The 20,104-nt window shown below is 42.7% G+C and overlaps 1 protein-coding gene and 1 long non-coding RNA gene across 2 annotated transcripts in view; both read right to left on the bottom strand.

Annotated features, from left to right (window-relative positions):
• The window catches only part of rrp12 (ribosomal RNA processing 12 homolog), a 101,099-nt gene that overhangs the window by 28,055 nt on the left and 52,940 nt on the right, over nucleotides 1–20,104 (bottom strand). The gene's annotated exons all lie outside the window — the stretch shown is intronic.
• The window catches only part of LOC127609933 (uncharacterized), a 76,088-nt gene that overhangs the window by 16,317 nt on the left and 39,667 nt on the right, over nucleotides 1–20,104 (bottom strand). Inside the window, exon 7 of the long non-coding RNA XR_007964702.1 lies at nucleotides 5,922–6,007. This is a non-coding gene — a long non-coding RNA (uncharacterized LOC127609933). The remainder of the gene's footprint in view (nucleotides 1–5,921; nucleotides 6,008–20,104) is intronic.

Below are 20,104 nucleotides of genomic sequence, written 5' to 3'. Positions count from 1 at the left end.
GTTGATTACCGCAACCAGTTGAAGTTCACTATAAAACTAAATATGAAACAAAGATTTACATGCTGCATATTTAACCAAACCACAGAACTTTGAAGTCCTCTTAATGCTAACACGCAATGCGAAACACCATTTAATCCACAGGGTACAACTACATTTAGCAACATGGTGAGTGGTATTTTTCATCAGCTGCTTTTGTTTATTTCAATGACTGTTAAAATATGACTGCCTTGCCTGTGTGTGTGTGGGTAGTTATAATTCATCCATCCATTTCCTGATTCGCTCACAAGGTTGGCAGGGGGTGCTGGAGCCTATCCCAGCTGTCTTCGGGCAGTAGGCGGGGGACACCCTGAAGCGGTTGCCAGCCAATCGCAGGGCTCACACTCATACTGAGGGACAATTGAGAGTGTTCAATCAGGCTGTCATGCATTGTTTTTGGAATGTGGGAGGAAACCGGAGTACCCGCAAAAAACCCACGCAGGCACAGGGAGAACATGCAGATTCCACACAAAAAGGCCGCGGCTGGAATCGAACCTCTGCACTGTGACACGCTAACCACCGGGCCGCTGTGTGCATTTAATGTATAATTGAGACATCCTTTATTTGTCCCACACTGGGGAAATTTACAGTCTACAGCAGCATGAAAGAAGAAAGAAGAAAAAAACAAACACCGTTCAATTAAGTGCAATATAAATACAAATATGGATAAGTCGCAGTGTTATTTACAATTGTTTTCCACATCATTCAATTATTATTATTATTATTTTTTGTTCAGCAGCCTATATATATATATATAAATATATATATATATAAAGAGAGAGAGAGAGAGAGAAGAGAGAGAGAGAGAGAAACAAATCTATTTATTCTACGGTCATTTATTACTTTCACTTTTGTTTAGAGTCTAAAGTTTTGTCTCTAAATGCCATCGAACATGGTACCCAAAACTCAAATGATGTTTTATGAATTGCCAATTATTACCTGCCAAGCTACATGTTACGAGCTCCACAGATGAGCCTCAGAGCATTGAGTCACTAATTGTAAAAGCTTCCTTCGTCTTCCTCAGGGCCACGTGTGCACCTCTCTCCAGCCACACGCAAACAGATTTCCCCCTTTCAATTATGCATGAGTCACACTCTGAAAATGCCCTACACTTCCACGCAAATACGGGGAAGCACGCACGCATGCTCGAGTGTTTGTCGGTGGAAAATCGCCAAGAGCTTCGCGCTGACCTTCCTGTACGCACTTGCGAGTAGTGACAGCCGACATCAATGGAGCTTTTCTGCTAGGTGAAGGGAAACCTCCTGCACCCGCGCGCACACACACACACACACGCACCCAAGACACATACTCACAGGACAACCCCCTCACACACTCCCACGCTCCAAGACTCTGTAAGTGGCAGGCCGTGGGAGAGAGGGTTTATCTTGGAGTGGTATGGTATTTTTACACCTTGCTTCTTTTATACACACACACACACACACACACACACACTTCTTCCAACGTTGCCCCCAATGAGGGACCAATCTTGCTTGACCTTGCTGATCTCACTCAACATCCTGAACAGAACACTTGGACTTTTATCATCTTTGCCAACGAAATGTCACGATTTGTTCTGATGTCAATAAGACTAAACGAGCCTGTTGATGTTATCATTGGCGTTTTCTCTTTGTGCCCCCGCCCCCACACCACACACTCCCCGACTCCCAAGTTATTATCTCTTATCTGTGTTTGTAGAGCGTTTTATCTGCTGGTACCATTAGGGCACTCCACTGGGGACTTCCTCTGTGTTATATAAATAACATATGAATTGAGGCCTTTCCGTAACTGAAAGGTAATATTTTCTTTGTCTGGGTCTGTCTAGACTTGGAAACATGATGAAAAGTGATTGCAATTCATATATCAAGGCTGATTCATGTCAACAGCTGTGGTGACCAATTTGTTTTTCATTTAATTTATATACATTGAAATGTTTAATATTTTATATATATATTGTGGTTTGGGGGGATAATCCCCCTAAGTAGGTGCTTTGTGGTCATTTCTGTAACTTCCACGGCTATACAACTACTTAGTATAAACTTTCACATCAAGACAATGTGGTCAAGGACAGCATGATGGAATTGTGGTTTGGCCGTCTGCCTCCCCAGGCCTGAGATTCGGGATTCTAATGTCGGCCAGAATGTGCTAGGTTTGCTTGTTCGTGTTCTCTCTGGGTACTCCAGCTTTCTCCCATATTCCCAAAACATACTTGTTAGCTTTTTGGAAGAGAACAAAATTTTCTATGGGTGTGAATGTGAGTGTGAATTCTTGTTTTTGGCTATGTGACCTATGATTGGCCGGTGGCCAGTTCAGGGTGCACGCTGCCTCTCATGCAGTCAGTTGGAATAGGTTCAAGCTCAATGGAGAGCCTTTATGAAAAACACTAACATAGATGCCAGACCAGTTGGGGGCGATGTCATGAAATAAAAAATGAAGCGCATGGTCCTCCCGAGCAAACAGTTGAGTTTTAATTCCATGGGAATGTGATGCAAATGAAAACTATGGTGATTAAAACTCCGTTCAGCAATTACTGGGCATTTGAACAGTACGACAACCTAAATATTGAAACCAAATTTGTTGCAAAACAAAACGACAGCACAGAAGCTGCCACTCGGATCCACTCGGATTAATTAAAATGTGTAAATAAGTCTCACGTTATAGTGAGATGACATATTTCGTGAGAAATAGCATTCAGGTATCTTTATGTTCCACGGCTTAAAATCTTGATGTTTCAATGCATGACATGCCGCTAGGCACTAAATGCCTGACCCCTTCTGAGGATGAGTCAATGACACCGTTTGCACCGTAGTGAAACGTCATATGGTTTTGCAACATAAGATTGCCTTGAAACTCATTGGTTCAACTTTCTTGGACATGGCTGTCGGGATGGTGGCAAGAAATTGAATTTGGGGTGTGGGGCTGTGGGGTGGGGGTCTGTGCAAGGGGAGCTACCGGGAGCACGACAATGCTTGTCTCCCTCCCTGCTGTTCCATCCAAGAGCCAAAAGTACTAATGGCTCCATAATGTATAAATACTATTCTGCAGACATTAGTCACACTTTCTCTCATTCCCTGACTCAAAAACACACACGCATGCATGCCCAGAGGCTCGACTATGGGGCATTAGTCACAGTGGCAGCCTTGCCCAGTGGTTGCTTTGCAGACGAGGGCCAAGGCCAGGGACTGAGGGGTCTAAATTCCCTTGCCCAAACAATACATGTCAAAGAGGCCCATCGGAGGCTTTCTTCAAAGACGCTGTTTGGGGAACAAAGCGGGTGCCGCGTGACCGTGGCACAGTTTGATAGAGATGTGAATAGCGCAGGAGTGTGTGCGTGTTGTTGCGGCGTCATACTGCGAACTGTGGTTGATGTCACATTGTTTAAAATGTGTTCATACCGAGGTTGTTGTGTGCATCGCTGTTCCCGTCTTGACTATTACATGAGGAGACAAAAGAAGTACACCTGTTCGTTTGCCACAAAATGAGATGCACACTTCAAATAAAATTGTTGAGAATGATGACCGTCTATTAATTTCACAATGTGTTTATTCTTGCGGTTGTATTAGAGTAGAACTGCAACGCTACTCACACCGTAAACTGTTTCTCATGCAGTGTATTCATATGTGTGCGTTTGTGTTGTGGGTGTGTGACCAAGCTTCAACTTTCTTACATCTTCCCACACACGTCAAGGAAGTATAGCTGACGCATTCATCATCTTCACCATTCCACCCACGCAGGTGATCAATCACATTTCTTTTGTAGCCAGTTACACTTGCGTTGCTGTCCAATCAGACTCAAGTATGGAGTTCCCGTTAAAACACCGCCATCTAAAAATGTCACATTATGATGCGATGATATTCCTAATCGCGGCAGAAAAGTCCGATTTTCCAGTGAAATGAAAATATTAACTCGGTCATGCTCTTGGTAAAGTACAAAGACGTATTCCGGTCAATTTCACTCGCAGCGTGAAACGGGGACATGAAAATTGGACTGCATCAATCAACCCTTCAGAGTCCTAAAACTATTTCCGAGCCAAGACCACTTCAAGTATGTCGCCTTCCAAGGCCGTTTCATCAACTTTTTCCATTTTGCTTCCAAACGATGCTCCAGCTAAATTTAGGATTAAAGCGTTGTTAAAATTGCCTTTTGATTGTACGCGGCTTTCCATGCCAACATACTGACACTGAGGAGATCACAGGACGTTAATAACCTGTTTTCACAAAAGCGTCTTGTATGATTTGGCGCCTTGGCGTGAGATGGCTTGAGCAGGAATGCGCGTGTGCCTAAGTGGAGAACGGACCGAGTGGCTGGAAACTCTAATGAGCTGGTGGCACGTGGAAGTGAGGTTCCGTGAGAAAACACCTCACCTGGGCTTTCCTCATCATCCTCCCTCCAACATATGCATTCCCTCGGGTGTCCAAGCTAATAGACGTTGACACGCTCACATGCAGAGTGCGAGGAAGTTGTGACGCTGGCAAATAGCAGGGCAAGGAAAGGTGACCCCACACCTAAAATCAACATATTTGGGTTAATTCAACGACGATAGATGTCAGCATACTGGATGCATGCAATCACTTTTGCTTATAATGGTTTACATCTGATCCGGCTAATGACTGAAGGAACAACGATGGTACTGAGCATTCGCATTCAAAGGCCCTGCAAGCAGTCAGGAATGAAAGAGAAACACGAATCGGAGCCGCGTAGCGAAACAATGCACAATGGAAGAAAACACATCGACTTGGGTCGTGAAATTCTGGAGGAGCATCAACTCTCGATCAAGCAAGACAGTAAGAAGGCAGCAGAACATTACGGAAGGATCGAAGAATACATGTTCACTGAGCACCTGCCTGCACACCAAATGGGTGATGAAAGCAACCAATCAGTGCCGGGCAAATGAGCGCACAGTTATGTTTGTATAAGTTAACTTCTAAATCAAACTTTGGTGCATTTTGATATGTTTGCTACATTTTTCAAGAATGGTGTATTAAAGACTTCCTATTTTCTCTCTCTATTCCCTCTTTCATCTTTTTTTTTCCATGTACATATTTATATTTTGACCCTCACTGCATTATTGCGTTTGGAGTCCCAGGTTGATCATGCCTGTATTGTGTCATGCCTTTCTGGTGGGCAAGGGCAAATGACATTTGACACCATTAGACATTTTTTTTCCCACTGATTTGGACCTTTCTGTTGTTTACTTGCTCAACCCCGAGAGTGCACGCCGGCTGGAAACTTGAATGAAGAAGCCTTTTAATGAGGGAGGCTTGAAAAAAAAAGGAAAAAAAAGCTATTTGATTTCTAAGCGTGGCAAGAAAAAAAGAGTTGGTGGTAAGAAGTTTATGGAAACCATCGGGGGAAGTGGAACAAACTACATGGGAGCATGTGGAGTGGCAGACAATGCTGCGGGGCGCATGTGGGTGTTACCTCCCCCCATCCCCCACCCCCTCCTAACATGGCAATTTGAGAGAATCCTATATGTGCTATAATGGTGGATTTTGAACAGAAATGCATTGAGGTTGAAGCTGCTACACTAATAGTTTCCATTATGTCACTCAAGTCGCCTCTGATCTTGACTGGCAGGATAAATTGTGTCATGGAATATCATGGATCATTCGGCAGTTGATGTCATAGGTAATTAGGCAAAAAGCAACATTTTTTTCTTTTTTTTCCCTGTAATGGATGATTGCTGCGCTAAAACAATCTGACTGATATTTAGGGCACAGCCTGGCAATAATTATCGGCTGATAGGCAATGTACTGTACAATCCTTATTTAAGAATGTAGTAACACAACGTAAACATTTCAGATCAAAAGATGCAGCCGTGCGTGGAAATGAAAGTCCTTGTAGGATAAAGTAGTGAATACAAAGAGAACCTTATAGCAATGGCTTACCTGCGAGAGAAACGACTGAACATTTGCAGCTGTGAGGACGACATCGGTGGTTCTCAAATGGTAGGCGGGACTCAATCGTGGTTCGCCTGCAGGTAGTACAAAAAAAATAAAAGGAGGCGCTTAGTTGATGACACTTCTGACATGTGACTTTTCACAGTTAGGAATGACACGTCATGAACACGTTTGCAATCAGTGTCAATTACAAAATGTCCAAATTGTGTCCATTTAATCATACTTTGTAGACTTTTTACTGTTGGAAGCAGTGTCAGAAGTTAGAAATCAAAAAAAGAAATAGTGCTCAACCAAGCACTATTTGTTTTACTACCGGCACTGATCTTGGGTAGTTGAGCCAAGAAATTTAGCGAGATGCACCTTTTGGATCTTACCAACCCAACGTAATTCAGACTATTATGCTGTTGCCTTGACACCACATCAATCTACTTCCTTTTTGACCACAAACACTGACACAGTCAATATAGCTGACAATCCTTTCCCCGCTCAACTTGGGCTTCTTTCTGTTTATTATTCTTTCTCTACATGTTGTGGGCTTTCCTTTTTTTTAACTTTGGATAATGCATGAATCTTTTTGAAATCCACTTGAACATTTGGCACCAGTGCTCAGTTTATTTGGCTTTGCTTTAAGATGTTGAGGTGCCCCTGCACCGCACGTTACAAAGGTCTGTCAAACTTCAAACTCTTCTCCAGTCATGGCATATGGGGCGTAAAAAATACATTTTTGTGATCTCAGAGGAATGCCATCAATGCCATTACAGACCTCCACCAGGAGTAAAAACACAACAGTGAGAGGTATTGTTTAGAGCAGCATTTATTTATGTTTTATGAAGTCACATATGCCCAAAGCAGAACACATTCAACTTTGGTGGCAATCTAAATAATAATGCAAAGCGATCATTTGTTTCTTCTTCTTACATCCAGGAAGTCCAGCACTAACTAAAACGGGAACAGACGTATGGCTTGTAAAAAAAATTAATAAATAATAAAAAAAGAGAAATATATATTATCTTTTTGGCATTTCAATCAAGATAAAACATGGTACGGCCTTATCAGCTTGGTTCCCTGTGGGTTTTTTTTTTCCTTCTCAATTTTTAGGTAATGTTTTTTTCCCTTGAAAAGTGGTACAGTGTATACATTTTATATTACCCCGAGTTGCCAACACCTGTCATCACCTCTCCAAAACATTTTGTCAGGAACATGAGAATCTTAGCCTATACATTGAAAATAAAACACGCGAGACCACGAACAATATTTTTCTATGTTTCCTTTTCTTTTCTGACTTTGTGTGTTAAAATATTGACAGCTGATGTTGTTTTGAGTTTTGACTTACTCAATACATCTCGACACAAAGTTGCTTGATATCCAAATTACTTTTTGATGAGTCCCCGACTTACGACCAGAGATTTGACCTGGTGCGGATATCACAACGTGGTGTACAGTATTTAAACCCTTTGAGGGACAGCGGTTACTACGCTAGACAGCTTAGCATGTTATCAGGTTACAGGTTATCATTAATGGTGCATGAAGGGGTTAAAAAGGGATTTGAACAAAAGGGGCAATGTGAATGAAATGAAATTAATAAAATAGTAAATTAATAAAATAAAATGAAAAAGTAGTCAATGAAAGACTAAATAGCATTTCAACTCATGCTACGTTTGCTAACTGCAAAGCAACCGCCGTAAAAGACAAAACAGTTTTGTTGTTTGACAAGGCCAGTGAGCAGGCATGTTGATGTTGACTCGTGTCTGTTAGCAGGATAGCTAACCATGTCTTTTCATAATGACGGCCATTCTCTGACATCTACTGCCTCTTTTTTACGAGCGCACGCTATTGATCGTGGAAACCGAAAAAGCCAGTCAATTTTCCCACGCGTTTGCCTCAATTCTAATAATTAGTTGAACGTTGGTGGAGATCCGCTCTCTAAATTCTAGTTCACAATATTTTCTACTTTGATCCATGAAAGCTTCCGAGTGGGATCATTCTCCTCCTTGGTGGTGTCATTGCAATCGAGCAAAACTGTTTGCATCAGGCCAGGGTCATTGGCTGCTGTTTTGGGGCCTCTGTTTTCTCTCTTTTCCCAGCTCCACTCTCCCGAAGCCCCGTGGGTGTGTTTAGAGCGGGCCCAGCAGGCCTCCCCCCCATCACAAAGCCCGCTTCTTTTCCGAGTCCAAGACTGCCAGCTGGTGAGAGTGGCCACTGGAGAAAAACAGAAATTTGGGGGTCTTTTATCAATTCCTCCCTTCTCTGATGACCCATGAAGCAGAACTTGGAATAAATCAACAAGACCAACACTGCACTTTTTTTCTTTTCTTTTTTATCACCCCAGCAGGCAAGCAAGACTGATAATGCTTTTCCGCTCAGTAGCAACTCCCCAGAAGAGAATAAAAAGAACATAAAACACAAAGAACTGGCTTTTGGGTTTTCGGGAATCCAAATTAATTACCGGTATGTGCAATGTCACATGAGATCTGCAGTAAAGTCCAAAAACTGGTCAAGGTTGCTCTGGGTGGCACCACCATTCCCATGGGAACTCAAAGGATCCAGCGCAAAAAAAAAAAAAACTCAAACACAAGAGTTCTCAAGCAGAGGAAAAAGTTACAAGAAAAGTACATGTTCAAGTCACTCTGACTAATTTTCTTCTTCTATCTGGGAATGTTCTTCAAAACCCCTCAGGACCAATGCCCAGCTGGAGAAGATGACAAGGGGTGAGGAGTCAACACCTCCCATCCAAGTGTTCCAAAAATCATCTGAACCCCCCAACAGCGTTGCTTTAATCAGTTGTCATCTTCATTTAAATACCACCACCCACTTCCTTCCTTCCTTCTCAGGTTTCAAAAGAAAGAGGCTCTGGTGCTCATCATAAACCCATGTGATGTTCCAGAATAATAGCAGAATGTTGCAAGCTGCTTGAAATATGGCTGCAGCCAGACTGACAGCAAGAAACATTTAGCAATGGTGCAATGTGCAAAAAACAATCAGATCGTTTCTTTCAGCTGGTCGAGTGCCATGATGGGGAAAGAGGAGCCCCCCCCCCCCCCCCCCAGTTCTCTGGCCTTCGACCAATTGATGCAAACGCTGGCCTCTGCAGCTCATCTCATCACTGTATATTAATAAAAATGACTCAATGGGCGACCCACATGACAAAATGACAGCAGAATGCAAAAACAGTTGGTTGGAGGATGCTAGCCGATGTGTTTGAGAAGAAAAAGTTCAATTTCAGGGTCTTGGCTCATCTTGTTTTACCTCCATGGCATCACTGTGGGGTCGTCACCTTTTATGGGGGATGAATACCAATCCATTTTTTGTAGCAGGTCCTCATAAAGTAAAGACACGTAAAGTGGACAGCCATGTCCCGCCTTGTCTGGCAGTTTTTTGGTCAATGCAACATTGTCGGTCATCTGAGGCTGTCGGGAACAAACGATCACTCTGATTGGCTGTTGGCTGGCAAATCAGTGTGCAAGAATAGAAACGGAAGTGACAATCGATGAAGCTACGAAGGCATCCGAGGAAGGCAAACACTCTTTTTTTTTACCCATTTTCCAACTTATTTACATTTTATGGCACGTATATTGACAATGGTTACACGGAAGAAGGCCACTCCTGTTGCGATATCATCAACGCTCTCATGTAATGAAAACAAAACTCGGGCAGATCAAAAAGCAACTTGGAATATCAAGTAAGATTACAGTTTTACTTCTTTTATGTGAGGGTTGCAAGTGTGCTGGATCCCAACTGACTGTGGTTTAGATGCGAGGTTGTCAGCCAATCGCACGGCACATGGACCAACTTAGCTCAGGTAGTGATGTGTTTCCCAACTCAAAGGTTGGGGATTTGATCCTGAGCCCCTGTGACTCTGCAGCGACATTCATTTATCAAACCTGACTGTAGTCTTACTGGTCGACATTTTGTTTTCCACTGTATAAAAAAAAAAAATCTCCTCTCTCAAAAGGCGATGTTACAAATTGGAGAACGAAAGACACATCATTTCAATTAAACACAAGATGCTAGATAAAAGAGCATGTGGGACACACACACACAGACACATTTGTACCTCGGGTCAAGTCAAACGTTGAACAACCAAACACGTTCTGGTGTCATGTGGGTCTGTGCCCACGTTTTCTCAAAGCTGTCTGTTGTGGTCAGACCAAAGCCTGCTACGGCAACTTGCTACATGTGTTTTCATGCTGTTCAAGCAGACACTTACAGTGCTATTCTAGGAGCGGGATTGGGGGGAGAGGGGGGTGTGGGGGACTCCATGACAGACAAGAGTTTGATTGTTTCACACAGAGCTTGAAATTAAACAAACCGATCTTGGGTTCAGTCAAGCAAGTTGAGGAGGATTTATCGAGGTGGCTTTAGGAGGATCATGGCACAAGGCGATGAGTGGAAAACACACAGTGGCCAATAGGACAATGTAATCGCCGGTCTTTTTTTTTTTTTAACTAAGGAGGCATGCGGAAGCACTTCAGAGAGGATCCCGCTTCGGCTATGGTTTCACTTTTCATTCCTACAAACCGTGATTATTCTTTTGAATCTCACCCCATCAAATGTGCGCTCAGACCTCAAGGCACCACAGCAATCCTTGGGGCCTGTGATTTGCATTTCAAGATTTATGGGCACACGTTTGAAGGGCTCCAGATCAAATGCAATATTAGAATGCTGAACTACATCTCCAGGCTCCAGAAAGAAAGGGGAATAATTACACAAACACAAACACAAATCAAAATGATGTATTGAGATATGATGAGAGACGGAAAGCAGGATATTGGATTGCTTTTACCTTCAGATGAAGAGGTAGGGAGCTCGGAGAGGTCAAGGGCGTTTTCAACCACTGCTTTACATCTTTGAGAGATTATTTTGTTTCCTGTTTACGCGCTAAATGGAACCATGTTGGCCCATGACCCCCGCTTGCAAGAAGAGTCATCATTTGTAACGTAAAAAAAAAAAATGCACGTACTAATCTTGGCTGCTGGTGACTACTCGTCGTATCCATCAATAAGAAAGTCTGTTTATAAGATTTAGAAATAAAGAGCACAACCAAAATATTAGGAATGCAGCTGAGTGTGATGCAACGCGCTTCAACAGCACTCTAAATCATGAAGCTGTTTATCAACGTGTTAATCACAACGTCTGAGCATGGTCGTAAATTCAAACAGGCCAAAGTTGCGGTCAAGACTGTTTTGGTTCAGGCCTAGGAATAAAAAGCAGGGAGCATTACCAATCGTTTGGCAAATGCCCCCCACCCCAAAAAAAAGAATACTATGTTGGACAAATTTAGAAAAAAAAAGGATCCGCCCCTTTACACATAACCACACCCACATTTAATGAGTTCTTCCTTGCCTCATGCACCAACCATCCATGAAGCAAAGTCTGACAGCTTGTTGTTGGATTTCCAGGACAATTTGTGGAGTCATGGCATATGTACCATGAAACAAACTATTATATTTTGGTACCAAAAAAAACCTGTGGAATGTGTTTCATAATTTATGTTACAATGGTACCACCCCAGAATATAAATCATCTGTGTAAATCTACCATTTTATGTGGTTCTCCTTGGACCAGGAGCTAACATACTAACAAATGGACTCTGAAAACAAATATGCGATCCACAATTTGTTCACTTCCATGAGATAAATACAATTTCACCTTTTGCCGTCATGAGTTTTTTACTTTTAGATAAGTTTTTTACTTCGTCCTACTCCCATGAACATAATAATTGTGTTGAATGATGACTGATTTCTCGTTCCTTTTTACCATTTTACTTACCTTATTTTATGCCAAATTATTACTGTACATGTTTTATGTTCAATAAACGAAACAAAATGATACAATTTCCCCTTACCCCACATTGCACCACGTGTATACTCTTCGCATCTTACTGTACAAGATTAGCCAAGAACCAGAAAGTAGACTAAATCGGCAAGTCTCAAAGTGTGGTATGCGTAACACTTATACGTACTGTGCTACTGTATTTCAACATCAGTCATCAAGGAAGGAATGAAAGAGCAGCAAAATGTCCGTTGAAATAAAGTATGAGCTGTGCAGTTTCATTCTTTACATTCTGCATTTTTAAGCATTCGCTCATTCTCTTGAGTGATATTATTGCTTTTTTTTATAGTAAAATACTGTGCAGAGATTCTTTTTCAAAGGGAAAGATGATTTGAGTTATGTCTGGAATGAATTCAACTCGTAAATCAAAGTAGAAGCGTATGCCGCTCCACATTCGCCTCATTGATCGTTAATATTTTATTCCTTTTGATCAAGGCAAACGATTCTCCCATTGATTTGAACCTGTCAAAGTGTGAGGCCTATTAACTACGCGGTGAATGAATTCGAACCCCGATCGCACCCGGTTCTCTTACAGGCTTCACTGAGCTTCTTCTGGGTCGGATGCCGCCTTGAGGCACAAAGCAAGAGGTCAGCAAACATTTCCTTTCAAGTTCACCTCAACTCCGGAGTGGAAACAAACACGAGGCACCAAAGCAAGATAAAACTTGGCTATTAAGGTTGTAAACACCCTGGAGCAACTCGTGTGTTTTGATCAGTGTGTGAGGTGAGGACCAGCGTTGTCCTGCCCTAAAAAAATGCTGTAATATGTTTAAAAAGGAAGTCAGAACTGCAAAAGCTGATGAAAACCGACTTTCACTTGGACTCTTTTTGCTTGGTTTTTCTTCCTTTTCATTTCCTCTACTCGGTATGGAGAAAGGCCGCATGTAGTTTTTCTTGGCTTCAGGCAGCATGATCTCTGGATATATGATGATGTGTTCATTTTACAAAGTCAAAAGTCGCTCAAGAAATTCCTTTGAGACCCTTATTGCTTTTTTTTAAGGCACATCAGAGGGCATTATTTCGTTTCATTTTCTAGAGATTTACCATTTACAAGGTAACAACTTAAAGAAATGTCTTTTGCAGTTAGGAAAAGTAGAGATGACGACTCAGCAATCGGTGTTCATGCTAACCGACTGCGCTCGTTGAAACGTGCATGGCAGACTAATAGGTGGCACATGTGCAACAGCTGCTCCCCCGGCTGTGTTTTATGCCAATTTTGAATCGCCTTCTGTACCGTATGGAGTTTGAATGTCAGCATCCGGTAAGCAACGCAACACTGAGAGTTGCTGTAAATAGCCGCTTTTCTAGAAAAAGTCGGACAAAGTAATTACTCTTAAGGGTAACACCCGTTTGCCTTGTGCATGCCTCAACTGTTCTCAGTGTTTGCTCAGAAACCATCAGGGTCTCATTTGCAAAAGCTTTTACGCAGAGACTTCAAAATGTCTTGATTGTCACGTTATTTTTAGCCCTTTTCAGTTGTAGGGTCAACAAACGCTTAGACCAAAAACTCTTTGAGATGGGGACTGCTTGACTCTCACCTCACTTTACCTTAACGTGCAATGAGACGTCACCCTACATGTACGTGGGATTTATGCCACTGGAGGTTGAAAGTTGAGCCTCCTCAGTGTGACTTGTGAACTTCCATACATACACATACACACACACACACACACACAATTCCAATTCGCGTTCACATGCCCAAATCTCCTACCGTCATGTTGCAGAAGATATTCACGACTCACACTTGATCTGCGAAGTCACGTCAAGCGTCATTTTAGCCGCTGTTTTATCTGTCGCTTCCTAGTTCACAGCTGATGTGCTTAATCTTTTTTTTTTTAATCACTGTGATGGATCCTGAACACGACAAGGAAAAAAGAACCATGCGTACTTCCTGCTTTTTTCGTGTGTAAGCAATGTAGCACAATACGCGTATATAAACGTCTGTTGTGGTACGAAAATACAAAGAAGGGAAAAGAGCAGAAAAATAAATACAAGAATCTTAGCTGTTAGCTTATCTGGTGACCACAATGCGGTGGCAAACTCTGCTTCTTATTTTCTATTGTGGTGAATAATTTAATCATACACAACCAGTTTCTCCGTCTGTGTCCAGCAACAGTACGCGATACATTTTGCTTATTTGGCTATCGTTTCATTTCATTTGACAATCTCGGAGTCCCATGACAAGCTTGAAATCAGTGTCATATGAGGATTAGCGATCGTAAACAGATTCAAATTTACGATTGTTGGCCCCAACTGTTTTCCAAGCAGATTGGACAGGGGAAAATTCACTCCATGCACCCCATACTAAAGGATAATGGCTCAGGATAATGTGTCAGTATATTTGAGAACCCGGCCTTTGCTGACTTTCATGGTAAAGGCACTCAAATTAGGTCCCATTGTTGGTATGTGTGTTCCCATGTTAAGTTACAGCTGTCCGTTTGTTAGTTAGCATCCAACTTTGTGGTTCGAGTTGGGTGGCAAAAGATGGATCTCACTGAAATATTTGCAGTTCCATCTTGACTAAATAAAAATGAAAATAAGTAACAAACAAGTGGAGATTAAACTAAACAAACGAGGCTCGTTACACTGTGCTGAAGAAATAAATGCCTTAAAAACCACCTCCTATTAGATATATAAGTGCATTCAAAGTTGAGATTCGTTTAGAACTTTGAGTCAGACTCAAGCGCCTATTATCCAAGCATCTAATCACCTCCTGACTCCAGCGCTCCGCTGGGCTGTGGCGCTATGTCACCCGCATATAAAGAGAAATGAGATAATCTGGCAATAGCGGAGGTCCACTGTGGTGAGTGCATTGTCTGCGCTGAAGCTAATAAAGTCCAGTCATGCTGTCTGATCCTTGATCCTTGGCCCAGGTCCAGACCGGGCCTACCGCTCTCGTCTCTCCACTTATCACCCCCACTCTGCCCCCATCCAAACGTTGACAGGAGAGCTTCCAGAAGCAGCTTTGATCAGCGCCTGCCTGTCATTCAGCATTAGCTACCCCAGGGTTGCGGATCCTCTGCGGGGCCAGGATTCACCACACAAGGATTTTGGAGTTCCATTTGAAGGCCTCGTGGCTGTGGAACAATCAGCTCTGTATGGTACATGAGGCGCCTGGGTGTGAGCAGACATCCTCTGGTGTGTGCCACATGTCTAACCCCTGACACTTTCACCACCCAATCTGCTGGGCCCTTACAACTTTATCTCCGCAACGTGGGCCCATGCCGTTAACAAAGATGTGTTGATGAGATCATAAGTACCGCTGACACTTACAAATGCTCATTTAATGATTGTTTAATTGATCCAAATGACTTTTTCCAGGGACGTACTCTAAAAAAATGATGGCATCGGGTTATTGCGCCCCAAGATTATTTAGGTTCAGCATCCAAAGTGTTCATTTATTTCCAGTTTCACTGGCAACCAGCTAAGGATGTACTCCGCCTACTGCCCTAGGACGGCTGGGATAGCCTCCAGCACGCTCGCGACACTTGTGAAGCTCAGCGGCTCAGATAATGGATGGATGGATGCAACTAATGAAAATAGACTCAATTCACATCTTGCATTTTTCCAAAAGCAAACACATCATAGTCCAACAAATGCAAACTACAATTTGCAATTATCTGCGTGTAGCCGATACCAACGCATTGACACCGCGAACTAACCCACGGAAAGATTTTCCTTTTTAGTTGAAAATGACATACCTTAATCCCCCAAGCTCTTGCGCCATACGCTGGGTCAATGGCAGAACCCAGAAGTTGTCCCATTTTTTTTCTTTGGGCCCATTTTAAATCCACCCCTGTTGTGTAGTACAAGCCTCGTCCGAGATAGTTCTAAGCTATTTCATCCCTCATGTCCAGTGTTCAACTTTGCAAATTCCCTTTGTTTGTCAATAGGACATCTTAAGACCAACACACAACTCATTTCAAGTTAACACAGATTCATGTTCAGCCCTAGTACAAAAATAGGGCTGTCCCCTATTAGTGTACGAAAGTCCCATCATTATGCCTTATGGGCGACATTACCAACGGCCACTATTCCCCTATTTCTGAAAGACCGAGCTACATTAAGGACGATTGTTCCCCCTCGGGAAGTATTCAACAAAGGCCATTCAGTAAGAGTGGTGGCTGCTCTGGCTTTTTCTTCAGGTCGACAATGGACACCGCCAATCTTTCATACTGTACGTTTATTCTGTAGGCTACCCTGCCAGAGAAAACAGATCCCATTTAAACTCAGTGGATGGAAATGTTTGCTTTTGTGTCAGTTATTGCCAGAATCAAGAAATATCAAACTGATTCAACAAGACTTGGAAATATTGAAAAATGTTTCATTTCAATCTCTAATTTCCTGAAATTCAGTTCCCAGTCACTCAGTCCCTCGCATGCTTTTTACCCGCTCAAGCCCGCAACTATGACTTCACCATGGCAATGGTCACGTCCAATTACAGGCTGCGGAACGATAGGAGGGCTGAACCAACGCCCCCACCCCTCCAACTAAACAGGCAAAGAGATATTGCAATTATGACTTTGCTCAGAGGCCAGATTGACACACTGTCTCTCTAAATGACGAGGAGAGATGCAAATTCGAGCCCATGGTCAGTCCGACAGATCCTTCAAGATGTTGGATTTCAGAACCTTCCATCATATTCCCAATTGCTTTCTCATCAGAGTATGGTAAGCTTTTTTTAAACGCTGCAGGTTTTGGCCCAACAGAAACAAACTTCATGAAAATCTCGGCAGGATATTGTACTGAATGTGGGTGGGCGTTATCACATTCAAGTAAAACAAGGCAGAATTTAGCACATCCCACTGGAAAAAATGTTACATTTCTCTTTTGTCATACCTGCACAAGCAAAATACAAGAAAAATCAAGTGTGACGTACAGTAAGTGTCAAATAATTTTACTTTACAAGACATTTTCTGATAGTTAGGCTGGTTTCTTGTGTGTGTTTTATGTTTTCTGTCAATGGGGCAAAACCTCAGCAATTCCCCCCTCACCCGAAACAATTTAAATAAATAAAAACCCTTCAGGCTTCACATTAATCATAACAATAAAACACGGGACAGATTGTCAAGCGACTGGACCCTTTTATAATGTTGTTTGACAACCACCAAAGGCACAAACCGCATTGTGAAAGCCACATAATTAAAGGATTTAGCCGATCAATCTCGCAATGTCATTTCCTCCAGCCTGGCCCCAGCCCAATGGGGTTTAAGGGCAGTCCGCGTAAATGAAGGTCACGGGGCCTATGGGACTTGTTCAGGAAGTGGCAGCACACAGCTCAGCCTGTAATGAATATCGCGGGCGTCAGAATAAACACAACACCGGCAGTCATTGCTCACGTCACACTCGCCCTGCAAGGCTCCGCACCGCCTGTAAACACTACGCACTTGGTTAGTGGGCTCGTTGTTGCTGTTTAGCACACACAAGAAAGGATCATATGACTTCTATTTACAGTGAAACGGTTCAACCCAAACACACCTGAGTTGGGACATTTTGGAATTTGCTGAATTTGTGGAGGAAAGCAGTCCTCTGAAGTGAGGCAAAACTGCGGGACTTGTGGTGAAATTGTTTATTACAGTTGCATATTGAAAAATATAGGATACATGAGGCGCGGCTACAATGAGCATCGCCGTCATTTTTGTCACAACTTGCAAAGTCACGAAATGTATAGTACATCAGCACAAGCTAATGACATACAAAAGTTGTGTTGTTTGGTGCCGTACATGTTGAATTAATCTACACTGGAGGTATTAATTTAAAAGGTGTTCCAAATTGTAGGTGGTGTACCATTTGATCGTATAAATACTGAGATGTGATTTATGTTTTGCCCATCATGTAGCTGACTTATCTAGCTAGTTCTCAAAATATTTGAAATACCTCTTAATAAGATGTGTTGCATTATCTCTGTAATTGCTCTTTTTTGTTGTTGTTGTTTGAAAGAGGAGAACATTGATGACTAGCCAAAGCGTTGAGTGATGGTAAGTATGATTATCGGCTCTGCACGTTCAGGCATATTCACACATTTTCTGAATCACTTATCAGTCCGTCTTGTGATTTGAGCGGTGTTAAAAACAATAGTATCCCTGACTCAGCACAATGCATCGCTCTACATTTATTCCACAAACCTTGAAAGCGCAAGTGAAGCAAAATGAGTTGGAATTGGTTAAGTGTTAATGAAAGATGAAATAATACTCCCACAGAGAGTTTACGCTGGGATGTTATTCCACACAAAAGTCAGGATGTTGCGGCTCTCGTCCCAGTTCAAAAAGGCGCCACGTCCAGTATCGTAAGGCCTGAGATTAGGGGGCCACCTGAGTGTTCGGGAGCTCTCAGTTGAAAGAGCCAAAGGAGAAAGAAAACCCCAAAACATAAACCTATTTATTGAGACAAATTCAGGGCAGGAAGAGAAATATTTAGTTAGCTCAGCAGTGAGCGGTCGGCAGCGTTGGAACAGTCCACGGTTGGAGTGGGGGGGTGGAACAGCCAGCCCTTTGTTTGCTAACAGAATGGTGCACTCCATGGGGTCACTGCAGGAGGCCCAACATCACAGTCAGAAGAACACACACACACACACATTTTCCTGCTATGCACACATGGATATGCACATACACACACAAAAACCATAACATTCCTCTGCTTCTATGAATGTTTTATTAAGACTGTGAATGGGTCACAAAGTTACCCCACCACCACCAAAACTTCAGTCTCCGTAGCCACACACTCACACATGCAAACACACGCATGCCCTTTTCACGTACACACCTATAAAGGTGAAGCGATGACAGCCACATGGTTGGCTTCCTGGTCTTTCATTACCTTAAAACTGTTTCTCGAAACGGACTAAAAAAAAGCATAACTCTTCAGTAGTAAATGTTAATAATTTACCAGTTCTTTGCATTTGGTTACTGGCTTTGTGATACGTATTACTGGCCGGAGAATGTCAGAGGAAATCATTTGGAAAAAGTCAGCACTATATCACATAATTTGACCATTTCCAAAAAAGAGCATCAATGCTCACATGAAGTAATGACAAAAAAAGTGTCAAGTGTTCTTACAATACACCCCACATGGACAGAAAAAAAGAAGTTAAACTTCTGCTGCCAAAACCAAAGGACCACAAAGGACCTACAGACAGTACATGCTCCACTAAAGCAGCATTTCATAAACATATTTAAGATACAGAACCACAAATTCATAACGAAGCGTCAAAAGCTGCCATGTTTGCTACACGTTGTCTTGCCTTACTAATACGAAGTGACTTCTGGACCTTCTTTTTACACTAACATGACAGTTTGAACTAAAAAACATTCTCACAGACCTCCCGAGGTTTCTCGCAGGCCACCCACCGGTGGTCTGCAGGCCCTACTTTGAGAAACGCGCCACTTAAATTTATTGAACACTGTAATGGTGATGGGATGAATTTCTCAAGGGCACACAGGCAAAGGAATCCACACTGTAAATAATTCAAGTTACCTTCAAAAAGGACCATTAATACCCCCCAAAACAACCTTTAAACCAGGAGTCAGCACCCTTTTTTGAACGGTGAGCTGCTTCTTGATTCATGAAGGGCTAGTTTGAGACACACCTCTGAAATAATTAATTTGTTCAAAATCCCTGTGAATCATACGATATTATTTGTTGTTATTAACGAATGATATTCATCTTGTGTAGACACCGACCATGTGAATGATTTCTCATAATAATCAGGAAATAGAAACGCGTATAATAACACCTCTATACTACTTCTTCTATTAATCTCTGCCAATGTTCATTCATTCATCTTCCGTACCGCTTGATCCTCACTAGGGTCACGGGGGGTGCTGGAGCCCATCCCAGCCGTCTCCGGGCAGTAGGCGGGGGACACCCTGAATCGGTTGCCAGCCAATCGCAGGGCACTCATAGACGAACAACCATCCACGCTCACACTCACACCTAGGGACAATTTAGAGTGTTCAATCAGCCTGCCACGCATATTTTTGGAATGTGGGAGGAAACCGGAGCACCCGGAGAAAACCCACGCAGGCCCGGGGAGAACATGCAAACTCCACAAAGGGAGGCCGGAGCTGGAATCGAACCCGGTACCTCTGCACTGTGAAGCCGACGTGCTAACCACTTCTGCCAATGTTCACATTTTCAAATGTTCGCTTCAACAACATTCCTAGAAAAAAAATCACAGTGTCACATCGCTGATGCGCTATTTGCAGGACAGCTCCACGGGCTACTTATGTGATCCTTGGGGGTACCTGTGGGCATATTGGTGACCCCCGCTTTAAACTAATCATTGGTGCTTCCAGTCCAAAGAAACCGATTACGTCATGTGTTGGAAGGCATCCTGTTGT

This window comes from Hippocampus zosterae, chromosome 11 (assembly GCF_025434085.1).
Source record: "Hippocampus zosterae strain Florida chromosome 11, ASM2543408v3, whole genome shotgun sequence".
Lineage (NCBI taxonomy): Eukaryota > Metazoa > Chordata > Actinopteri > Syngnathiformes > Syngnathidae > Hippocampus > Hippocampus zosterae.
The sequence above is the reverse complement of the archived record's forward strand: the minus strand, read 5'-3'. Positions and strand labels throughout refer to the sequence as shown.